General features: G+C 37.9%; 2 long non-coding RNA genes across 5 annotated transcripts in view; both read right to left on the bottom strand.

Annotated features, from left to right (window-relative positions):
- Positions 1-5903, bottom strand: part of LOC139799482 (uncharacterized) — a 45275-nt gene extending 39372 nt beyond the window's left edge. For 3 of the 4 annotated variants that reach the window (XR_011727289.1, XR_011727287.1, XR_011727288.1), the window contains exons 1-2: positions 5723-5903; positions 3604-3705 (exon numbers count right to left, since the gene is read on the bottom strand). This is a non-coding gene — a long non-coding RNA (uncharacterized lncRNA). The remainder of the gene's footprint in view (positions 1-3603; positions 3706-5722) is intronic. The other variant, XR_011727290.1, reaches the window with a different exon arrangement.
- Positions 5904-7402: 1499 nt separating this feature from the next.
- Positions 7403-11179, bottom strand: LOC139799480 (uncharacterized). The gene is made up of 3 exons (XR_011727286.1): positions 11120-11179; positions 9740-9998; positions 7403-7446 (listed from the first exon to the last, which is right to left on the bottom strand). It is a non-coding gene; the product is annotated as an uncharacterized lncRNA (long non-coding RNA).
- Between the last annotated feature and the right edge of the window lie 2920 nt (positions 11180-14099).

Below are 14099 nucleotides of genomic sequence, written 5' to 3'. Positions count from 1 at the left end.
GAGCACTGAGGGAGTAAAAAATTTTCCCTGCAATACCACAAAAATCCTGTGACAGAACTAAGACTCAAACCAGAGCTTCTAAACTGCAGTCTTGTGCTCTAACCACATGGCAAAAAAGTGCCTGTAAAATATTAAAGGTTTAGTTGGAAACTGTTGTGACTTAACAGGAACAGCTGCTTTTATATAATTGAGTTTATTTTGCATATCTGTCTTCTGAACTGCTGGGCATAGCAAAAGTCCTCAGGGAGCAGGTGACTATGCCAATAAAAAGAACATACAAATGTATTTCAGATACATTGTTTTAAATCACATTTTTAAATATTTCTTTCCATTGCCCTTTCTAAAGGTAACTTAGCAGTGATGTGCTATTGCTGCTTGTTTGCATGTGGGTGTGTGAGAGAACAAAATAGATCCTGGGTGGATGAAAAAAAATGATTTGCCTGAAGACTGAACACCACAGGAAACAAGACTGCCTCTTAGTTATCTGAAAGAGCTTTGATTCTAGAGAAAAAAAAACCAAACCAAAAAACCCAAAAAACCAACCAACCAAAAAAAAAAAACCAAAAATCCAAACAAAAACAAACCTGAAAAAATAAAAGAAGAGGATTCTGGAACGTGGATGTACTCCACATCTGTCAGTTGTACTACTCTGTGGCTTCAAACACGAATAGACACAAATATGACTATTTTACTGGCAAAATTAAATGCAGCTGCTACAACAGTGCCTGGCTAATCTTTGGGAATACTGCATTTGAAGTACATTGCTTAAATGCTATTCTCAACAATTGAATGTCTTATGGACATCATACAAATTAGTCCATGAGAAAAGCATCACTGAAAAACTGATGAGTTGTACTAACATAAGAAGGTAAGAAAATGGAATCTGGCACTTCTCCCTGTTCCCTCACACACAGAAACCAGAATAAAGCAGAGTCTCAAAAAAAAAGATACAACTTAAAGTATAATTTGGAGCACCACAGAATCATCCTCCATAGTCTCAAGTCTAATTTGCCTCACGCAGTCATTGTAATACTATTGTTACTTATAGAAATCACAGTAGTCTTGTTTTCACATATATCTAGTTACTCCTGTTTGTAAGTGTCTTCAGACAAAACAACTTTTTTCACAGCATACCACAGCAGAGATAAACTCTTCCCACCTGAACCACTACCATTCCTGATGAACATTATGTTCAGTTCAATTACAGACTTGCTGGATCTGGAGACTGCAGTTTCCTAAGTGTTTGTAGCATATCTGTCTGACACTGTATGAATAATGTAATCTTAAGGGACCACAATTTCCCTGGGCTTTTACGTAGGGGCTGAAGGACACCAAAGCTCTCTACTCCCACTTTCTCACACAAGGGTCACAGTCCTGTAAGTTGTCCCCAGATCATTGCATGGGGACATTAGTAGCATAAATTAATAAATTAGTAACACTCTAAAGCTTGTACATCAGCAAATATTTCAGCAGTAATTTTTAAGCACTCTGTTCTTCAGAAGAGTTCTGCTATCTTACAAAGAAGTGGGAGTGTAGGTCTTGCACAATTTCAGTGTTTCTGAGGGGTCCAGAGGTAGCATCCATAAACCACTGCAGCACAACATTTTTTAAAAGTTGCTGTCAGGACACCAAGGCATTACAATGAGCAGGAAAAGAAACAAGTCTACTTTGCTTTTCAAGCTCAGCAAATAATTAAACTAGCACAGTTAAGAAAAGTGGTGTCTATCCTTGAAAAAAACCCATTGCAATCAGTACTATCAGTCCTAAAAATACCAAACCACCCTATCTCAATCTCAAGCATTACCAAGACATTTAATGAAACCTCTTACTCTTTGCTTCAGCAGTAACCACAGCTTAATGGCAAAAATTATTAAACTTGTCATAGAACTGCTTGATGGATTTCACACATTAACTTCATTTGCATGTAAACTGACTCCAGTAAACACATGTGATCTGAGATTATTATAACTCTAGCTTTCAACTCTCTCCAAAACTGTCTCCTTTTTCAAAAATGCAATAGATTTTGTCACTTCTTTACCTATCTGCTTTTTCCAGATCAACTCTAGTTCTACTCCAAAAGATTCCTGGTTTTAATATTTTTCCAAGTTAAAAGTTCAGCTTTCCTTTTTACTACTCTTATTATTAGTCTCACATGCACTTTTGATGAATTACTATACTTGGACTCCCTGATTTCATTTTTCTCCAGTCTCTTGCAATTAAACTTCTCAAAGGCCTTTTGAAACATAAACGAGCTATACAGCCTCCCTATCCACTGCTGCATGGATTCCTTCCAAGTACACTAATAAATAGTGCAGCATGATTTTCATTAGCTGAATCTGTGATGATCAAAAATCATCACAATGAAGACTTTCAGATCATCAGTTCTCACTTTTTAACTGTGTTGAACATATTTAACATCAAATTTAAGGAAATACTTATGAAAAGTGTTCATATACGTCTCAATTCATAAACATGGTGGGGTTTGACTCTATGGGAGACATGCACTAAAATGGATTTAATTTCTGGATATGATAAAAAGTTCATTAAAATAGAGAAATTGAAAACTAAGCAGATGTAATTTCTACTTGCTGTCACACTAGGGAAGCATAGGTATCTGCACATGTGTGTAGAAGTATATAATTTTTTTCAACCATGATTCCTCTTGCAATATGAGAATTTATCAAAGGGAAATATATGCTGTCAGACTGATCATGAATTTTTAAGCAATGTCATAAGCTACTGCTTCTTCTTCAGTAGAAGAAAGGAGAGTTGTTGTTGGCAGTTGTTCTTAATTCTTGCTTTCAGGAGGCCCACTGTCCTAAAACCCAAAGATTTTTCTTCTTCCTCCTTTGATTATAGGGTAAACTATATTACATCCATATTTGCATCTTCTCCCCTAGCCTGTATCAAATGTTACAGCTGAAATACATCTCTGACAGAGATTTGGACTCTCAGCCTTTTAAAGTGAATTATTAGTCAACTATTCTTACTGTTGTGGAAGGAGAAGCATTTTGCCATTTGACATCTGGCAGTCATTTAGAGCACTAGGAACCCCTCATTCAGAGCAGTACACATATCTGATGTGCTTTCAGTATTTTCTTGCTCTAAATACCACCCTATAGCTTTTCTTCGGAAAATAATTCTTAAAAAAAAACCCCGTTGGGTGCTAGATTTCAACTTCTGGATTTCCACTATGCTTTGTACCAAACCAGATCCATAAGAACTATTGAATGTGTAAAATCTGCTGTTTATATAGATCTGCAGCTGGCTCTGTCCCAGTTGCTCAAGAGTGATATCTAAACATAAAATAATCTCTGTATAAATTGTGGGTTTGTAAGATATGTGAGTGCTGTGTTTGTTCAGTCCAGATCATTTGCTGAAACTGAAGGTTATTCCTGGGTGATAACCATCAGATGTCAGATCATATAGGTATCCAAATTATTCCAAAGTTTAATTATGCTCAAGTCCCAGGCACATGAGATGGGGACAGGTTGGGTAGAATTTTAAAGAATATCATCATCAGAAGCAAAACTAATTCATGGTAACTGTGCTTCCTTGAATTCTGTGGAAGTCAAGTGAAGTAAACAACTTTTAAATACATACCTAATTATGAGATTGCATCCTTTGAATCATTAGAGCTGCAATCAGGAACAATGCTTCTTTTCTGTTTATACAGAGGGATGATCCTGAAATAATGATTATATGCTGTTGAAGAGTAACATGAGGTAAGGTTAAAATGTTTTTTAAAAAAGCTTGGGCAACAAAATATATGAATACTCCAATGACATAACATGTCATATTCAAGGGTCTTGTCTTCAGAGTGAAAAGCAGGTAAAACTGTAGTTATTCCAGTTCTGGTACAACATAGATTCACTAATCATTCATAAAACCCCACTCTGCCATGGCAGAGTTTGGAGGTTTTGGGGGTAAATATTAGGATAGCAGAAACATATTAGTTACACAAAGGTTTAACAAAACATTGTACAAGTTTTTTAGTCTTCCACTTCTCCTGTGACTGAATGAGGTCTCTAAGTTCTCTGGTAAGGTAGTGCACTTGCATTGCTTTCTATAGGAATAATAAATATTTATGGTTGCCTTTAAACTTACCTTTAATATTACAGCTGGGTTTCTAGACTGACCTTTTAACTCTCCACAAAACAACACCCAAAGTGTGCAATGGCCTCATTTCACTAGCTTGCCTGCTTCCATATTTGCAGACTTTTTGGATGAGATATCAATCTCTCTCCCAGCTGTGTTCTCCCTACCTGCTGGAATGATTTACACTTGAGGAAGTAGGAAGCTGAAGAGACCAAACCTTTGTTTCTATTTCCCAGTTAGGTTTGGAGTTAAGGTTACCTGGGGGACAATAATTTTGTATTCGAAACATGTCATTAGCTTAACAATTTTTGGTTTTCCTAAAGGGTACTTAGGTTTCTATTTGTAGTATTTGAAATACTACAGCATTTCCCTAAAGATTTGGGTAGGGGAGTAAGGACTGAGGCAATCCATAAATTTTCTCAAAAGAAAAAAAGGAGGGGAAGACTATATCTTTGCTAACCTAGAGAATTTTGGAAGCAGATACATTGTTTTGTTTGGGAATAAGAAAGTCAAGATTACAACTGAGTTTTCTCTTTGAGGATTGTGAATAATCTCAGGTGGCTGTGGTTAATTCTGAGTTTTTACTTCTCCTCAGCCAGCACCTGACAGAATTTCAAACAACAGAAATACACAGCTCTCAAATAAAAATATGAGATTGGCCATGATAATCAGGACATCACAAATACAAATACAATTAGAGAAGTTCAGTACATTCATCAGAGAGAGTGAGCAACATCCTGACATGGCAAATGGTGGGACAGCTGCTGCACCTGACAGCCTCTCTTTTGTCAGCTGGGGTCTGCCTCTTGTCTTCTGCAACCCATGAGCCCCATCCCACTTGCTGCTCTTGATACTGTGATCTGTGCCTGTTGAGAGGAGGCCAAGGCCATCTGCAGCAGTTCTGCAGGCTTCCCTTTTAGAAGTGCTCAGCCCTCACAATGGCGTCCTGATTTTCCAGAGAGTCTGGCACCCATTCAGCCATTTTACTGCAGTGTACCAAATTTTCAAAAGTGCTTGGCCACAAGCAGTTCCTGCTGACATTAGGCATGTCTGTTTATCCACAGCTGTTGCCTCTTTTGCAGGTCTTTTAAGCACCTCCTTTCTCAGAGCCTGTGTCAGAACAACAGCCCAACACTTGACTGGGACATCTTTAGGATGTGGAGTCCACAGTCCCAGCCAGCTGGTGGGGACTCTACAGCCTTGCTGGGATTCTGCTAACAAATGTGGCATGGACCCAGGTGCAGAGCCATCTCACCAGCTCTCTCACAGTGACCTGTCTTTGAGGGTGGAAGGTCTCAGGCTTCTAGTCCCAGTGCTCTAAAATCAGTGACAGGGATCTGGGAGTAGGGGTGGGGGGGGGGTGGCGAGCAGCACAAGGTTGAAATCATATGTGTGAGTTACAAGCCTAGTCTTTCATAGAACCCTTATGACTGGAAAAGAGCTTTAAGATCACTGAGTCCAGCTGTCAGTCCACTTAACACACTAAATCATCTCTTAAATGAAATAGTCTCCCAATTTCAGAGTGTACATGTGGGTCTGTAAAGGGCAGAGACTCCTGTCTCTGTTAAACACTGAGTGCCTCTAGCCTATTTCATCTTTGCTTATTGTAGGAACAGCTACTGACCTTAGAAAAGAGGTGCTAAGCTTGAGATGAGGCTCACAACAAACTTCCATATTTGTTCCCTCTTTGGAATGCTTCATGAAGATTTCCCTCAGGCCTCCGGCCTGTGCCATGAAAGGCTTTCCCCAGATTTCTGAACATTTCTCAGACAGAGCCAGCTTCTCCAGAAATGAATCTGGATGGAAACTGTAAAGACATAAAACAAAATATTATTGTTTTGTAACCACAACAGCAAAAGGAGGGGCATTCTCTACTGGACATGGGCGGGAATATAGTTATCAAAGATGGAGAAAAGGCCGAGGTATTTTCTTTGCCTCAGTTTTCAACAGTAAGACGACAGGTTGTCCTGAAGACAGATGGCTTCTGGAGCTTGTAGAAAGAAACAAAAATCTGAACAGCCCCCCTGTAATCCAGAAGGAAACAGCTGGTGACCTACTGAGCTGCTTGGATCCCCACAAATCTTTGGGACCAGATGGGATCCACCCAAGGGTGATGAGGGAGCTGGCAGAAGAGCTCACCAGGCCTCTCTCTATCACCTTCCAACAGTCCTGCCTCACTGGGTACATCGCAGATGACTGGAAGTTGGCGAATGTCCCGCCAATCCACAAAAAGGGCGGGAAGGAGGACCCGAGAAACTCCAGGCCTGTCAGCCTGACCTCAGTGCCTGGCAGGGTACAGAATGTATTTTGTCGTGTACAGCCTGAAAACTGACTCCTTGATTTTGTGCTTAAACTTATTTTCAGACCACATGAATTGTAGGTCAAATGCTAGAACCTCACAGTCAGCTCTGGCACCATATTACCTGTCTGACAGCATGCTCAGCTACATTTATGGCTGGAGAAAAAAACCCAAACAATAGTCACCCCTGCTTACTAGCCACAAAACCTGTGGATACCCTCCTTTAAAATACCTCAATTCTTTCTCTCACAACATCATTCACTTTCGGTAAGCAGAGTTCTGAAAATTTATCCAAAACCACGTGAAAGGTGTTCAAACTTACAGCTTCACAAAACTGTAAAAGAACTCTTTCTCCTCTTTTTGCCACACTTCTGTGAGCTCACTAGAAACTTTCTCAGGTGATTACTGTTTATGGGATCTGGGGCATTGTTACTACCAATAGATCCTGTCACAGCATTTCTTCAGAGCAAACAAAGGTGCTGCTGGCCAGCTTCTTGACTTGGCTGAACAGGTTTACTCAACTTTTGGACTTACACAGACATTCAAATACATTAATTACCTGACTAAGTGCACAGTCCTGTCTGTCTCTGGTTAGATAGCAGTCGTTAACTACATCGTATGAAGAATCAAGAAAAAATAAAATGCACTATCATTAACGTTTTCATCATAACCTTTGCCCATTTTTACTAATCTGATTGGTGTCTTCTGCACTAGTCTTATGTCACTAGAAAGCTTTGACTGTAACACATCAGTTCTATTTCATCTGAGGGCCTGATACTACTACTGTCTAAAATCAATTAAGAAAAATCTATAGTTGCAGCACTAACAGAGGCATCAAAAGTAGAGAATTACTTCTATATTTTTAGCTTTTCCATCACTGTCTTTTCAATATTAAGAAGAAAAGGAGTAATTAAGTTTTGCAAATGCTGATACAGTAGACTTAAAACAAATTTAGTTATAGTTTATGGAAACATAAACCACCAATATTTTCCCTATTTACCTGTTTACCCAGCTCCACACAAACAGAAGCCCGAAATGAAGTTATGGATCTAAGAGAAAATAGAAAACAGACCAAATTTTCAGATAATTTCTTCCCTGATTAATTTTTCCCCCACTTCCCCTCTCCAATGTGACCATGATTTTTACACTGAAAATCATTCCAGAAGGTCAAAAAGAAGAGAGTACTGCACTATTTCTTACATAAAGGAGGAAATATTTATTTCTTTACTAACATGTCATTTCCAAAACAGAGATTCAATTTCTGCAACATTGAAGCACAAATTAACAGAATTGTTTTCTTATTGTTCTGATCAGATACAGGATGGTTTAACTAGCAAACAAATGACTCATTTTTTAAAAAGCTGCATGTGACATGTATGTGACATAAACAGACGTACCACCAGCATCTCCTTCCAGACCTGCAGCAATAGGGCACTACTAGAAAGTCTTCCAGAAGCTTGGAGAACTTTTTAAAAGTCACAAGAAATCTAATTATGGAAAAAAAAAAATCTCTTAGCTGTGGTTTTAAAAAACAATGACATTTCCAAGAAAATTATTAAATACAAGGCTTATGACTGATAGGAACTTTAGTCTGTGGAAAATAAGTGAGCTTAGGTGACCTTAGGCTGTAAGAATGAACTAAAATGGCGCAGAAGATGGTCAGAAATTTTACACAGCATCACAAGAGGCTACATGCTCATGATAGATGCAAAGCCATATTATCAGCTATAAAGTCCTCCTACGTTGTCCTACAAGCATTCCTAGTTGCCCTTCTCTGGTTTCAATGTACTCTCTGTTCTTTCCAGTACAGGGAACAAAATTCAATTTATCCCTGTATCAGCAGCAGAAAGGATGTTTATTTTGTTTTACATGTAGTGAAGCCTTGGAAAGGAAGGCTGAATATTCAACATACTGGAAGCAATCCAGGAGGATGTCTCCTGAGGCTAATGCATTTATGATTCCATTTTGGTTGGCTGTAGGAGTAGAAGGTATCACTGAACTGCAAGCACTGCTAGGCAAAGGTTACAGTCCTAAGTCTGTAGAGCATTGTGTGCCTCAGACTCTGATTTTGTTAGTAAGTGAATTTGTGTATGAGAAGTTAGAAAAGAGGGGTAGTCCTGACACTGATGGATCTGCAAGCAGGGCAAGGGTTGGGAGTTCAAATACAGTCTTAGGCTCTGCCACAGGAACAGCTGCCTGAGGACATACCTCTGCATTTCTGCAGAGCAGCTTACTGAATCAAGTCTGTGAGTAGTTTATTCCACGGATTAGACATGTATTTAATTAAAATTCTAGATAAATATTTGCAGCAATAAGTTTTTGAAGTATTGTCAAGTTACATTGTATTAAACATTTATTGCAATCATATGAAATATTCCTTAGGTTAAATATTTACTGGCATTTTCAAGATATTGGTATCGAGCTTATTTTAAACGTGGAACAAATGCAAAGCCATCTTTCTCAGAGCAATATACTTCTTTGAGTTGCTTTTAGACTTATTTCCTGATGGATATTTGCCATTAATGCACTATGATTTCCTCCTTTATGAAAAAAGACTCTAGACCAAGCTAAGAGAAAGTTGTAATTTAAGAGATGGTTTCCACTGTGCTCAGCATTCTCACAGTAATAATAGTTTGTCCTTTTTCTTACTGCAACTACTGCATTAAATATTTATGTTTATATTTATTTTGTAAACAAAGAAACTGAATTAGGCCAACACATGAAGCCTATGATGTGTTTTAATATCCACATTTGTTTCATGTTGTGGCCTTTTATGCAGTCGATTCAAGGGAACATGTTTAATAATAAATAATGTTTTTTTAAATTATATCAAGGTATTTTTGTTTGTTTGCTGGAAGAAATAAATTTTTTAAAAATAAAAAATAGACGTACATATTATGGAGATATTACAGACATTACATACCCAGCCCCAGACTACTTCATATGGAACAAATGCAGTGAAATTAACAGTAAATGTTTCGCTCTCCTGGAAAGAGCAAGATTGTCACTGTGTCCTTTGGAATTTGACCTAAAAATCTTATCATGTTAGCAAAAGGTTTCTGGCCTGGCACTTTGTGTGAGAATTTCTTCCAGATCAGAAGCAGAACAGTCTAACCAACTTGAAGGTGCTATTTGTAGGACAATGTTTATTTAGTTTCTAATATTTCCCATGTTAACTTGGGATTTCTAGAAAATTAGTGTCCTATATAACACTTCTACTGCTCATGAATACACAAAATATCCTGTGTGGTGTGGAAAGCACCTAGGGTGTGTGCTAGAGATGGGGTGTTAAGGAAGGGTATTCATTTGTCCAGACCTGATTACCCTGGGATTTGTACATACCTGTTTCTTTGGCATCTTTTGCATAGTTTAGGGTTTCACCATGATAAGGGTACCTGCCCTGTGCCCTGCATCCTTTTGGCATCAGTGCTAACACAGTCATCACTTCACAAGACCTTATAAAATGGCTGGTCTTTCTTAATCCATACTCTAAACAAAGAGCATTTAGAAGGTGTCTTGCTGTGAGTTGTCTCAGTCAAACCTTTAGTGCATTTTGAAAGGTAGAATGTTTTTTTTTCTTGATTATCTGGGAAATCCATCACTAAAAAGGCAAAGAAAATAAAAAAAAATCAACTAAAATAGAAGTAATAAGAACAAACTAAGGAACTGAAGCATTTATTATTCTACAGATAAGGTCAGCACAGACTATCAATGCACCAACTGTTATCACAGAAAAGGCGCTTGCATTTTCCTGTCTAGTTAAAGCTGTCAGTGGTCATGACATAATGCACATTCCTCTAGCACAGTTATCAACACAATTCAGATAGACTTGTATATTTTTTATGTTCCTGCTTTAGCCTGATAGTGGTCTTTTGGTGTACATTCTTTAGATTTTCTATTCATCCAGTGGAACTGTCAAATATTAGTTTGGCATTCTTAGATCTCTTTTCCTTCTCTTTTCAATCTCATACGTTATTGAAGCAACTGCAGTTACAGATTGCTCCAAAGTTGGAAGGGACTGATCACTTCCTTTTCTTCCTCCACTTACTTCTCATTACTAAACAACTGTCCCATTACCCTAGGCTCTGTAAAAAACATGACAAAGGTTTTCCTTTAGCTAAATCAAATATGCAGAGAGATAAATATACAAAAACACAGGCCTTATGTAGGTAAGGGACAGCATACCAGCAAGCTGCTGAATTTTTGTTTGTACAATAATTTACAGACCAGGCTAAACTGAGAATTCTTCATTTCCACTGACTATAAAACAAATAATTTTTTCTTAAATATGTTGTTGCCTTTTGGGCTATTTGAAATCCTCAGGCATTCAAAAAGACCCATATTTTCTTATGGAAAAAAATAAAAGCCTTGGTGCTTGAGTGTACCTCTCAGATTTCAATAGTATAATTTGGTTAAAAAAATTTTCCTTTTTGATTCTATAGGCTTCACTCATTCAGCAGTGGAAGAAGCATCAGGGGCAGCTTTAGAACATGGAATTATTTATTAAGTCTCAATGTCTGATCAGAGAAAATCTGCTGCTGAAATTAAACTAACATAAATTGAGCTATAAACAAAAAAAACCTCTTTAATTTCAAGATGCCTTCATTGGAAAAAAAACCAAACCCCACACATTACTAGAATGTGAATTTCAATCAACATATAATCCATGAACTAAAGATTTTGAAATGTATTGGTGATGTTCTTACCCTGGAGAGCACACACTTTACTTCAGATCTTTGTCAGTCCCCTGGACACACACTCAGATTAAAAGATAACCAAAGGGCATATCAGGAGTTTGATGTTTTATGCATGTGACACAAACCTGAGAAAGCAGTCAAGACATTGACGTTCTGGTAACTGACATCATTTGGAGTGATGGCATGCTAGGGGACTTGGGCCTTAAAAAAGACAAGTATGGACCAAACATCAAGCTAAATCCTTTAGATGACAAATCCAGTTCCTAAAACTTTTGACACAACAGTTTGAAGCAGGGGTCAGATGAAATGAAAATGTAAAGTGGCCTCAAACTGATTCTTGAAATGTATTTAAAGATAAATGGCACCATACTTGGCCCTACTCTATTCAGAACATATCAGTGATGGATGAGATGGCACGATCTATGCAGAAAAAATACTTTTTAGATGTAAGTGTTGTAAATTTTAGGTGCTTAGTTCTCCTTCTGACTTATTCTACAGTGAATTACAGAAGTAAAGTCGATGACAATGATAAATTGCATAAGATACAAAGAAGAGTATTCACTACAAAAATACTAATAGAGAAACCACCATGTCTCAAACACTTCCGTAACCAAGCCTTACAGAAACAGCTCTTACTAAACAAAGTTGTAATTCAACACCAGATTCAGCACTGGAAACACAGAGTCAGTTTCAGCATTGTGATAAAGTCTTTCTTACTTTTGGCCAGGTCACGGCCCCAAAATAATATCATTGGCACTCACAGGTAAACTCATGACTGGAGATAAAAGACAATGTGGTATCTACTGTGTCACAATTTTCAGCTCGCATCACTTTAGGTACTGAAAGTTCAACTTGCCTGCCACAGGGCTAACAGGCAGAGTACTGCACTGGATCAAGGTACTGCTTCCCAGTAGGTCCCACTGTCAGACCTGGTCATGAAGCTTGTCCCTGTCCCACAAAGTACAAGGATATGATAGACTGCCAGGTAGATTTGGCTGATCCTAACAATATTGTTCATCCATGAAGCTTTAGCTCATCTATTCTATATACACACTACTGGCAGTCTTAAAATGGGTTGTGATATGAAAAACACACTCATGTGAAGCACAACAAACAGTGATATTGTATTAGCTTGTAGAATGGTTCACCTAATCCTCAACTATCTAATCTGACACATTAGGTTCATTCTAGACTCTGCTTTTCAAAAAGTGCCAAATGTAGCCCTTTCCTCAAAGCAAGCTCTTGGTATCTCTTTTCTGAGAGCCCTAAAAATTCACTTTGCACAAGTCAGTTTGGAACTGAGATACTGGTACTGGTGTGAAAACAAGAATTCTCTTTCTGAAAACAAGTAGGATAATGCATTTAATGGAAGGCTTAGGAATCTAATAGAGCTCGTAAGCACATTAAATTAATGCAGTTCAGTCCTCCTGGTATGGTTCTATAAAGTCCTTGATCTGATAGTGATGTGTACTAAGAATTTCCTTGATTTTTCAGGTCAGAGTGCCCAAGCTGATTAAGAAACCTGAGGATGCTGCCTAGAGTCTTTCCAAAAGCTGACTGAAGGACATCTTGTCAAAATAGTTAGGAGGAAACCAACTGTTAGCAACACGTGCAAGTTCTATTTCTTAACTGAATAATTATTTAAAAATATATTAGATGCATTAAAAAAATAAAATGAAAAACAAAGCTGAGGAGCAGTATAAAATATTTTCTACAATTTTCTGTCAAGATGCTTTACTCTACTTTTCCTGAAGGTGACACTCAATGGTTCTATGCCTTGAAATACTGTACTTTTCATAACAGTTACTTAAAATAATAATTACAGTTAATATATAGTTTCTTGGTAAAATGGGATTTCTTGTGTTTCATATCCATCTTGTCCTGAAATAACCAGTAAACTAAAAAGTACCTTTTCTGTACTCTCTGCCCCCCAAAAATGTTCTTTTTTTGTTTGCACAGCTGAAAAGAGATAACTGTGCACTTGACTGAGCACTTAATATCAGGAAAGTTTTTAAAGTTTTCTGGTGCAGAGAAGGGATTGCTCAGAAAGCTCCATCATTGCAAAGATGCATAACTACATGATTTACTTGCCAGCAATAAGAAAGGGGGAAATGTTGGGTGAAATTGAATGAGATAGAGCAATGGAGGGAAAAAAGGAAAGTGCTGGAAGATAAATGAGTGCTAAAAAAGTCTACTTGCATCTGGGGATTCAGAGCCAATACTAGCAACAATTGCAGTCGTATACTGAAATTGTGAGTATACAGAAATGTGGAAGAAAGGCAGCACTGTGTCTGTCTGCAGGATCCCAGGCTCAGACAGATATATCAGCCTTGATTCAAAACTTTTTTAACATTCAAACAAAAGAGAAAGAATCATCTTGAATGTACAAAAGAAACAGCTTCATTATTCTCACCTGAATTTCTGGAGCTCTGAATAGAAACTATGGATAGAAATGCCAGAGAGTTTTCTTGCTTCCATAGGCTGAATTTTCTCTGATTTCACTCTATGATTCTACAATTTCAGGGCTACTCCAGATGGTCTCTGAGCTGTTTCTGTGTGCAGAGCACTCCTATTACTCCTCCGTATGGGCTTTGATGCTGGCCCAGGTGCACTGTGAGCACCTCAGTTCCTTGGGTTCCCCATGCAGACAGAAGCAAGGCAGGTACTGTGAGATGAGTTATTGCTCCATATCTCAGAGCTATTAAGAGCAGAAAAAGGGGAGGGAAGGGAAAATCATGGAGCTAATTGAGGAAAAAATTCCTTTAAATGCTAAACAACTTTGAAGAAACAAGATGCCAGTTGAAAAACTGATAACACTAAATGTTAGTTTGGGGGAAGAAAAACAGTTGTAGATACAAAGTGAGGGCAATCAAGTTCAGGAGAAACTGGATACATTAGGAGCACACACCTTTAAATAACTTCAGTTCCAAGATGACAGGGACAATGAGAAAAGAATATAAATGCTGTCCTCTGTTATGAAACACTAAGCATGAAAAGCCCCTTAG

The sequence above is a fragment of the Heliangelus exortis genome, chromosome 9 (assembly GCF_036169615.1).
Source record: "Heliangelus exortis chromosome 9, bHelExo1.hap1, whole genome shotgun sequence".
NCBI lineage: Eukaryota > Metazoa > Chordata > Aves > Apodiformes > Trochilidae > Heliangelus > Heliangelus exortis.
This window is presented reverse-complemented; position numbering and strand designations above follow the sequence as displayed.